The sequence below is a fragment of the Meriones unguiculatus genome (assembly GCF_030254825.1).
Source record: "Meriones unguiculatus strain TT.TT164.6M chromosome X unlocalized genomic scaffold, Bangor_MerUng_6.1 ChrX_unordered_Scaffold_30, whole genome shotgun sequence".
In the NCBI taxonomy this organism is placed as follows: domain Eukaryota; kingdom Metazoa; phylum Chordata; class Mammalia; order Rodentia; family Muridae; genus Meriones; species Meriones unguiculatus.
The window spans coordinates 6,011,658-6,022,896 of record NW_026843706.1 but is presented as its reverse complement, the minus strand read 5'-3'; the positions used below and the strand labels follow the sequence as shown (position 1 = coordinate 6,022,896).

Here is an 11,239-nt window from a genome sequence, read left to right as displayed (position 1 = left end):
TGTATGATTTTTGTTTCTTTGTAAAAAATCAAGTATTTATAGGTGTGTGCGTTCATTTCTGGGTCTTCAATTAGATTCCGTTGATCCACCATTCTGTTTCAATATCAATATGATAAAGTTTTTATTACTATTGCTCTGCAATACCGGTTGAAATGAGAGATGGAAATACCTCTAGATGATCAGATGTTATACAGGATTGCTTTGACAATTCTGTTGTTGTTGTTGTTGTTTTTCCATATGAATTTGAGAATATTTCTTCCAAGTTTTGTAAGAATTGTGTTGGTATTTTGATGGGAATTGCATTGAATCTGAAGATTGCTTTTGGCATGATGGCCATTTTCACTGTGCTTATCCTACCAATTCATGTGCACTTGAGATCTTTCCATCTTCTGATATCTTTTTCCATTTCTTTCTTCAGAGACTTGAATATGTTTTCGAACAGGTCTTTCACTTCCTTGGTTAGAGTCACACAAAAGTACTTTATGCTATTAGTGGCTATTGTGAAGGGTGTTGTTTCCCTACTTTCTTTCTCAGGCCTTTTGTCTTTGGTATACAGGAGGGTTTCCAATTTCTTTGAGTTAACTTTATATCCAGCCACTTTGCTGAAGGTGTTTATCAGCTGAAGGAGTTCTCTGGATAAATTTTTTGGGTTGCTCATGTAGAGTATCATATCATCTGCAAATAGTGATACTTTGACTTCTTCCTTTCTGATTTGTATTCCCTTGATTTCCTTTAGTATTCTTCTTGCTCTAGCTAGGACTTCAAGTACTATGTTGAAGAGCTATGGAGACAGTGGGCAGCATTGACTTGTCCCTGATTTCTGTGGGATTGATTTACGTTTCTCTTCATTGAGTTTGATATTGACTATAGTATTGCTGTATATTGCCTTTACTATGTTCAAGTATGTGCCTTGTATCAATGATCTCTCCAAGACTTTAAACATGAATGGGTGTGTTCGATTTTGTCAAATGCTTTTTTGGAATCTAAGGAGATGATTATGTGGTTTTTCTCCTTCAGTTTGATTATATGATGGATTACATTGATGGAGTTCCATATATTGAACCAACCCTGCTTGTCTAGGTTGAAGCCTACTTGGTCATGATGGATGATATCTTTTACTTGTTCTTGGATTTGGTGTGCCAGTATTTTATTTAGTATTTTTGCATCAATGTTCATAAGAGAGATAAGTCTGAAGTTCTCTTTTTTGTTGGGTCTTTGTGTGGTTTATTTATCAAGGTGACTGTGGCTTCACAGAATGAGTTTGGTAATGTTCCTTCTGTTCTATTTTGTGGAATAATTTGAAGAGAATTGGAGTTAGCAATTCTTTGATGGTCTGGTAGAATTCTGCACAGAAACCATCTGGCCCTGGGCTTTTTTTTTTTTTATGGAAGAATTTGATGACTGCTTCTATTTCCTTGGGGGTTATAGAACTATTAATCTTTCTATATGATCTTGAGTTAATTTTGTTTAATAGAATCTATCAAGCAAATTGTCCATTTCCTTTAGATTTTCAAATTTTGTGGAATATAAGCTTTTGTAGTAAGACTTAATAATTGTTTGGATTTCCTCAATGTCTGTAGTTTCGTCCCCCTTTTCATTTCTGATTTTGCTGATTTGAACAGTTTCTCTCTGCCTTTTAGTTGTCTATCTTCTTTTCTTGTTTTCTCAAAGAAACAGCTCTCGGTTTCATTGATTCTTTGAAAGGTTTTATTTGATTCTAATGTATTGATTTCAGCTCTGAGTTTGATTTTTTCCATCAGTCTACTCTTCTTGGGTGTATCAGCTTCTTTTTTTTTTCCCCAGGACTTTCATGTGGGCCATTAAGTTGCTTATATGAGATGTTTACAATTACTTCTTGAAGTCACTTAGTGCTATGAATTTTCCTCTGATCGCTGCTTTCATTGTGTCACATAAGTTTGGCTATGTTGTGCCTTCATTTTCATTGAATTCTGGGAAGTCTTCAATTTCTTTCTTTATTTCTTCCTAATCCAGCTGTCATTGGGTAGTGAGTTTTTCTGTTTCCATGTGTGTGTAGGCTTTTTGCTACTTCTGTTGTTGTTGAGGTCCAGTTTTAGTCCATGTTGGTCAGAAAGAATACAAGGGATTATTTCAATCTTCTTGTATCTTTTGAAGCTTTGTTTGTGACCAACTATATGGTCTATTTTGGAGAAGGTCTCATAAGGTGCTGAAAAGAAGGTACAGTGTTTTCAATTTGGGTGAAAAGTTCTATAGACATGTATTAGGTCCATTTGATTTAGGGCCTCTGTAAGTGCCTTTATGTCCCATTGAAGTCCCACTGTTAAGATGTTGGGATCGATATGATGTGTGATTTAAGCTTTAATAATGTTTCATTTACAACTGTAGGCACTCTTGTATTTGGGGAATAAATGTTCAGAATTATGATATTTTCCTGGTGGATTTTTCTTTTAATGATAATGAAGTGACCCTCCTTATCTTTTTTGATTAATTCTGGTTGAAATTATTTTTTATTAGATATTAGGATATCTACCCCAGCTTGTTTTCTGGGTTCATTTGCTTGAAAAACATTTTTCCAGCCCTTTTTCCTGAGGTAATGTTTATCTTTGTTGCAGAGATGTGTTTCCTTGATGCAGCAGAATGTTGGATCCTGTTTCTGCTACAATTCTGTTAGTATTTGTCTTTTTATTGGAGAGTTGAGTCCATTGATGTTGTTAGATTATAGTGACCAATGAATGTTAGTTCCTTTTATTGTGGAGTTGGTGTTGTTCCTGTGATTCATTGCTTGTTTCCTTTTATTTATTTATTTTTTTGTGAAAGTTGTCTGTATCCTATGTTTTCTATTACGTAGTTATTTTCATTGGATTGGAGTTTTCCTTCTATCGTCTTCTGTAGGGCTGAGTTGTTGTGTAGATATTGTTTAAATTTAGTTTTGTCATGGAATATTTCGCTTTCTTCATCTATATTGATTGAAAGCTTTGGTGGGTTTAGTAGCCTGGGTTGGCATCTGTGGTCACTTAAGGTCTGCATGACATCTGCCCAGTTCCTTTTGGCTTTCATACTTTCTGTTGAGAAGTCTGGTGTGATTCTGATAGTTTTACCTTTACATGATAGTCGGCCTTTTCCCCTTGTTGCCTTTAATATTTTTTCTTTGTTCTGTAGGTTAAGTGTTTTGACTATGATGTGATGTGAAGAATTTCTTTTCTGGTCTATTTGGTGTTTTGTAGGCTTCTTGGATGTTTATAGACATCTGTTTCTTTAAGTTGGAAAAATTTTCTTCTATCATTTTCTTAAAAATATTCTTTTGAACCTTGGAGCCTGGAATCTTTTTTTTTTTCACTCTTTCACAACTGAGATTTTATTGGCTTAGGAGCAGAGTACCCAAACTTTGAAGTCACACATTGTGTTCACATACTCAAATGAAGAGCCATATACTGTGTTCATGTACCTAAATGAAGAGCCACGTATAGTCTCTTTGAATTTATTACAGTGAGGTTCAGGACTCAAATTTGACAAGTTTTCCTTAAGACTTCACATAACAATCAAATATTCATAATCCTCAATTCCACTGACCCACAATTTTATGCCCCATATAGTACATACAGCATTTCCATCTTTCACAGCACATTATCACCAATGTTAGGAAAATGGATGGCCATGACCAGAGACATTACATTCTGACAGGGCAAGGGACAGGGAGTGGTTTTCTTAGGAAACAGGAACGAGACCGGATATAACTGAAAATATTCCAGACAGGAATGCCAGATGGAGACTCCAAATTGCTGTTTAGTATGCTTTGTGTTGTAGGCTATAAAACTAGCCACTCTACGGAATGTTATGGTGTCCCCCGAGACAGTCACAGCCTCTCCTGATTCAGTATCCTGCTATTTTCTGGTTGTACAAAAAATAAACAACCAGCAAATGATTTAACCTCTTAAAAAATCATTTACACTTAAAAAATGGGATGAGGTGGGACTCCCCAACCTCTTAAAAATGTTTCTAGAGCTACTAAAAAACTCGCATTTACAAAATAACTGATAAAAATATTCCTCTGGTTTATACAAGAAGGGAGGCAAGGACCACTGACATACACGATGGATGGTTAGTTGGACTTGGCTTCTTTCCCTTCTCCTTCAGAGGCTGGACTCTGGTTCTCTGTCTCTCCATTTTCTGTAGGCAGATCTGCAGCTTGCTGGTCAGTCACTTCAGCCTGTTTGCCCTTTGCTACCCTCTTCCCTTTTGTTTGCACTTTTTGTCTGATGATTTATCCTTCCCCACGGCCTTCTTCGGCTTGGCGTCCACCTTGGCGGGTGCAGGCTTGGCCGACAGCCTCACTGAGCGGCGTTTGCGCTCCATCTTCGCCACTCCATCTGTGCTAACCTTCCTCTTGGGCAGCGTGGCTGTGTGGGATGGGAGACGAGCAATGCCAAGCCTGCCAAGGAGCTGCTGTGCTGCCTGACCGCTGATGCAAGAACTGCCTATTATTCTTAGGTTTTGTCTTTTCATGGAATTCTTGATTCCTTGGGTGTTGTGTGTTTGGGCCTTTTCATATTTTACTTTTTCTTTGAGAGAAGTATCAATTTCTGCAAGTGTATCTTCACCACCAGACATTTTCTCTTCCATCTCTTGTATTCTGTTGGAGTTGCTTACCTTTGTGGTTCCTGATCTTTTCTCTAAATTCTCTAGCTCAAGGGTTTTCTTTGTTTGTGTTTTTTTTGTTTTGTTTTGTTTTTTTGCTTCTAATTCTGTTTTCCCTTTCTATGATGGCTTCTATTTTTTTGATCATTTCCTCTCTATATGTTACTAATTGTGCATCCACTTGTGTGGCTATATTTGTCTGTATTTCTTTCAGAGCTTTGTTCATTTCCACTTTATTTGCCTCCAGTTGGATAGCTATTTCCCTGAGAGATTTGTTCATATCCTCTTTATGTGCCTTTAATACCTGTATAAGCATAGTTTTAAAGTCATTTTCCTGTGTTTCCACTGAATTAAAATATCCACTGGTTTTGGCTCCCACCAGGGAGCCATGATGTCTTCATTTTTGTTTTTTGTGTTCTTACGCTAACCTCTGCCCACCTGGTTATTCATAACCTTCACTGTTTGTTCCTAGAGTCTGTACTTCTGTCTTTCTCTGCTGTCTGGAGTATTTTTCAGGAAGATGAGAGAGGTCCACTGGTTTGACAGTATGCAATGGTGTTTCAGCTGTACCTAAGGGAGGAAGATCCACTGGGGTGAGATTTTTGAGATGAAGTCATGTAGCGGTTTTGTCCTCTAATTAATCCCATACTTATGCTCTATTTAAATAATTTATATTATAAAGTTGGACTTTGGTAATTCATATGTTGTTCTGTCACCGCCATCTTGAGTGAATAGGCAGTTGTTTGTGTCTCACCGGGAAAAAGTTAGTATATATGAATTAGCAGTAAGAACATGAAGGTAGTATATGTGAAGCCCTATGTTTCCTCTCTAGGAATACACACACACACACACACACACACACACACACACAAACTGTCATGATAGTTATGATAGTTTTACCTAGTTGTGTCTTACGAAAAGCAATAAAATATTAATTAAAAATCTTGATTTATTTCTAATATCAGAGATCAGACCTCTACTCTTGCCTGATGCGTCTAAAACAAAAAGGGGGAACTGTAGAGAGCTGCGGAATGCTATGCCTTAAAGATGGAGCTGGTTTCCGCCTTCCACCTTCCCGATGGTGAGTGCTCTCTGTCAGGAACAACTCTACATTTGGCTAAGGCCGAGGATCTGGCTTGCTTCCATGTATGTGGACCTATCTGCATTGCCCCCGTGGCACGCCTGGGTTGGCTACCCAGAGGCTATTTAAGCTGTGGGCTGGCTTTCCCCGGGGTCCGAGGATTGTTCAATGTTCCTGAATAAACTGCATTGAAAAAAAAAAAAAAAAAAAAAAAAGAATTGCAGATGGGCATTAAAAAAAAAAATCTTGATTAAATACCCTTTAGAATTTTCTATTTTTAATTTTTATTTTTTATTATTAGTTACATTTTATTAACTCTGTGTCCAAGATGTATCTTGCTCCCTCATTTCCTCCCAATCCCTCCCTCTCTCCCTCATCTCCTCCCCGCCCCTTTCCAAGTCCACTGATTGGGGAGGACCTCCTCCCCTTTCAACTGACCCTGTTTTATCACATATCTTCAGGACTGGCTGCAAAAAATCCTCCTCTGTTGCCTAGCAGGAGTGCTCCTCCCTTGGGGGGTGTGGAGTTCAAAGAGCCTGCCATTCAGTTCCTGTCAGAAATACTCCCTGTTCCCCTTACTATGAGAAACCAATTGGTTACTGAGCTACCATGGGCTACATCCAAACAGAGGTTCAATTCTGAGTGAAATATCCCAGAAGAAGAAAGACACACATGGTATATACTCACTCATATAGACCTATAAGATATGGCAAACATAATGAAATCTATACACCTAAGGAAGATATACAAGAAAGAGGACCCAGGGTAAAATAATCAATCCTCACTTAGGAAGACAAATATGATGTTCATTGGAAGTAGTAGAAAACAAGTAACAAGACAGGAGCCTACCACACAGGGACTCTGAAAGACTCTACCTAGCAGTATATCAAAGCAGATACTAAGACTCATAACCAAACCTTCGGCAGAATGCAGGGAATCATATAAAAGAAGGGGAAGCTAGTATGACAAGGAAAGGATAAGAACTCCACAAGGACCAAATATATCTGGGCACAGGGGTCTTTCTTGAGACAGACACTCCACCAAGGACCATGTATGGATATAACCTGGCATTTTCTTTTTTAGAAATGGTTACTATGAAGCACCATATTTTATATTGAACTACAGTGGTTATCTCAGGGAAAAGTATTTATGCAGTCGTTTGTGAACTGGAGTTTGGTTATTTTTGTGAGAGTATGTGTGTGTGATAGAGTATTATTTTCACTTGAAAGAAATATTGGCATATAAGTAATAGTCATTTAGACTTGGGTACTTAAAAGACATTTTCTCAAAATGATCAAAGGGATTCTGATATGTACAGTAAAACAGTTAAGAACATCTATAGCCAAAGAAAAATGAGATTTCGTGCAAAATTAAACTTTGGAAACCTTGCAAATACATTAAAAACTTTAACGTGCCTTGATACTTGAAAACTTTTCTGATAAGAACAATGGTGTTATTTGCGAAAATAGTTTCATGTTGTATACTGATGTCCAGTGAATCAAAAATTTTCAGTAACTAATTCAAAAAACACATCACATGTGTGCAAAAGATAATCAAAATGTCCTGACATATCAATGGATCTTATCAGAAATGACTTAAAAAATCCACTAAAATTTGTTCATATTACCCAAGCCATCTTATATGGAATGTTTTTTTTTTGTTTTGTTTTTTGTTATTTTTGTTTTTGTGTGTGTGTGTGTGTGAAGTTACAGAATAATATTGAAGAATATTCAAAATTACCTTAAATGATTATGAAAATAATTCTCCCTTTATCACATGCTTATCTATGAGAAATATATTTTGTCCATGTATTTTAACCAAGGAAACACATTACAATACAATAAATTTAGAATAGATGAAAATCCAACTGCCTTTTGTTAAGCAAGATATTTTCAGAACATTGCAATGACTTTCTTCTCAGTGTTTCTTATATTTCATTACATGTATTCAAAATATAAGAAATTTCTTTAGTTTCAAATAAAAATATTAACAAATATCCCCATTAAAACAAAATCTTTTGGGTAATCTTCAATAATTCTCTAATGTGTAAAGTGGTCCTAAATCCAATATATGTAAGGAAAAGCCATAATATATTAAGAACCAGCAATAAAATTTATCATTACACATTATATAATTCTGTATATCTAAAAGGCTTTGTCTGAAAAAATATTTTATTTGGTTTTAGAAATTTTAAAAACACCTTGCTTAAGATGTTATTGATAGATACATATTTTGATTAAAAGCAAAACAATAATCTTTTTTTGTTTATATTATCAATTTATTTGAGTTTTGCATTTTTTTTTCAATGCAGTTTATTCAGGAACCTTGAACAATCATCTGACCCTGGGGAAAGCCAGCCCATAGCTTAAATAGCCTCTGGGTAGCCAACCCCAGCGTGCCATGTGGGCAATGCAGATAGGTCCACATACATGGAAGCCAGCCAGATCCTCGGCCTTAGCCAAATGTGGAGTTGTTCGTGACAGAGAGCACTCACCATCTGGAAGGTGGAAGGTGGAAACAAGCTCCATCTTTAAGGCGCGGCATTATGCAGCTCTCTGCAGTTCCCCCTTTTTGTTTTAGAGCATCAGGCAAGAGTAGAGGTCTGATCTCTGATATTAGAAATAAATTGGGACTTTGTACTGATGTTCATTTAGGTGTCATCCACCCAAAGAGCATCAGACCCGTCCGATACCTTTTTCTCAGAGGCGGGACCTGAGGCATCAACCCACATGCAATCAGACATGCTCTTCTCTGGGTCGAAAGCGGCTGACCCTGAGTGCAGTGCTTAGCCTTGCATCCTGAGCGTAACATTTTAGCTTTTTATGGTAGCCAGCCATGCTTGGGGAGACTGTCCTGCTTCAATGGCTGTAAAGGCCTGAATGGTCATGGCTGCATTACACTGTTGTGAGACTCTAATCTTGCATATATACCACAGGCAAACCAAGGAGACCAACACCAGAAGGCCTGCTAATGCTCCCATGCCCGCCTATGATATTACTGTTCAGTTTGTTCTGTTACTTGTGTTGTGAAAATTAATTCCAACAGAGGTGAAATGGCCATGAATTGTTCTGATAAAGTAAGAAATGTACATGCTCATTACTGACCAATGACTAAAGTATGAAATATGTGAAATATATTGATTGACAGTGTTGGCTTTTCGGCACAGATCCAAGGAGAGATAGGGAATTGCTTGTACCATCTTTTCACCATCAATTACTCATTACTTAAAGATTAATGATTTACACTTGTTTTAGAGAGACAGTCCTCCATACTTGCCCACAGGGGTACCTCCAGAGGGCTCTGACATTAGAGCTAGTTAATAAGAAAATGACCTATGACAACAGCAGAGTGTGACAAACCTAGCCAAGTCTCTGCTTGTTATAGCCATGACTAAAAGAAAATAGGTGCTATAGCCTGTTCTCTTTTGAACTGTCCATAGTATAAGCTACAATTCAGCTTTGACTTTTATGCTTCTCCTGAAGAAACTATAGATTAATAAGCCTTATTGCTTTAGTGTTGTAAACAATCTTTCATAGTCAACCCTTTCTGGTGCCATTGTTAGTGTCTCAACCAATCTAATACAGTAAGTATAATAAGTATGTATTATTCTTGGGAATATGCAAACATCTAATAACATATCATAATATTAGATACTCATTAAATTTTCTAAATATTATACTCTAAAGTGACTGATTCCAAATGAACTAAGCAACACTCCTCTTCACAATTACAAAATTATTTAGTAAATTGTTACAAAGTTACATATATCTAGCACTCAGTCTTTCAGTGTTAAGCATAGTTTAGACAACAAGTCCATAATGCTGTAGTGGTCTGAAAGGAAAGGCTTTTGGTAATGGTACATAATCATTTCTTGATACCATTCAGTTATTGCTAAAAGTATCATATATAGTCAGAATACAGATTTTTCCTTTTCAGTGTTATTAGTTGATAGTGAGTGTTAATTAATAAATACAATAAATGTCACATCTGCATATAATCCATGACATGTAGCCAAGTGGTTGTTAGTTGTTTTTTTTTTAATTTTTATTAGTGTGTGTGAGAGCCTATGTGTGTGTGTGTGTGTGTGTGTGTGTGTGTGTACATCAGAGTACATGTGGGAGTTGGTTTTCTCCTTCTACCATAACCTATGGATTGAACTAAATTTGTCAAGCTTGGTGAGAGATGGCTGTACACACTGAATTGTCTCACCTGCTATCAGTTATATTTTTGCTTGTGTCTTTTTACCTTGAAAGAGTAAAATATATTTTTTAATATTTATTTCAGCCTGGAGAGATGGCCTAAGCCATCAAAGATTAGGCTGACAAACAAAAGTATACAAATACCTTTTCCCTTCTTCAATGTTTTTCTTAGGACATGCCATGGTTATATTACACACATCAATAGCATGGGAGGCTGAGACCAAGAAGTTGACGTTTCAGAATTTTTCTAGAAGGCAGAATATGTAGTTAAGTAGGAGGTGAGAAAGAAAATCCTCATGGTGGGAAAATAGCCATGATTGTTCCACTATAATATACCCAGCCACATGAATACCTAGACTCACCTAGCAGATATAAAGCCAGGAAAGCAGAGGAGATGGTTAGTAGAACTGAATGCTACATATTCAGGTTAGCAAGTGACTTCCTTCTAAATGTGAGCACAGCAAGGTTGAGTTCTACCATATGATACCTCTTTTTCTTAGCACATAAGTGAATTCTGTTTCATAATTTAGGCCAAATGGCATTGCCTCCTTGAAATTTTTTTAATAAACAAAGGAGTACAGTTTTCTGTTCCTATTACCATTTAACACTTTGATCAAACTGCTCTGATAAAGCTAGCTGAATGTTTTAGCTTACTAGTAAGCTCAGCATTTAAGAGCACCTGCCACTCTTGCAGACAACTTGAGTTTGGTGCTCACATCCATTCATTACTCATATTTCAGGAGATCTGACATCCTCTTTAGATTTCCATGAGCACTAGATACATATATGATACGCATACATTCAAGCAAAATAGTCACACAAGTAAAAAATAATTAAAAAAAAATAACGAATCTTTTTAAAAAGAAGAACAAGTTGGTATGGTGGTGGTGGTATATGCATGAGGTTTGTTTTCTGATTTTCTGGATAGATAGAAGTGCTATAGATATGGAACTATATTTCTTTTTATATCTCTACTGTATTTTTAATAAACATTTTTGCATGTAGAGTAGGTGGAAAATATGGTTGAAATTGTATGTCTCAGGTAGGGTTTTTGTTTCTATGATTAAAAAGATTGATCAAAAAGCAAATTGAGAAGAAAAGGTTTGTTTAGCTTAAGCTTCCACATCTCAGTTCATCATTGAGAGAAGTCAGAACAGGAACTCAAGGCCTAGAGGAAGGAATTGAAGCAGATTTCACAGAGAAATGCTGCTTTCCTGGCTTTGCTCCTAGGGCTTACTCAGTTTGTTTTCTTGTTCAACCTCAGGAACATATGCTAAGAGATGCAAATACCCAAAATGGGCCAGGCTCTCCCATATCAATCACCAATCAAGGAAAGGCCCTACAG

The 11,239-nt window shown here is 36.7% G+C and overlaps 1 pseudogene; it reads right to left on the bottom strand.

The window, feature by feature from the left end:
- Positions 1–3,801: 3,801 nt before the first annotated feature.
- On the bottom strand, positions 3,802–4,482 carry LOC110543860 (non-histone chromosomal protein HMG-14-like; annotated as a pseudogene).
- Between the last annotated feature and the right edge of the window lie 6,757 nt (positions 4,483–11,239).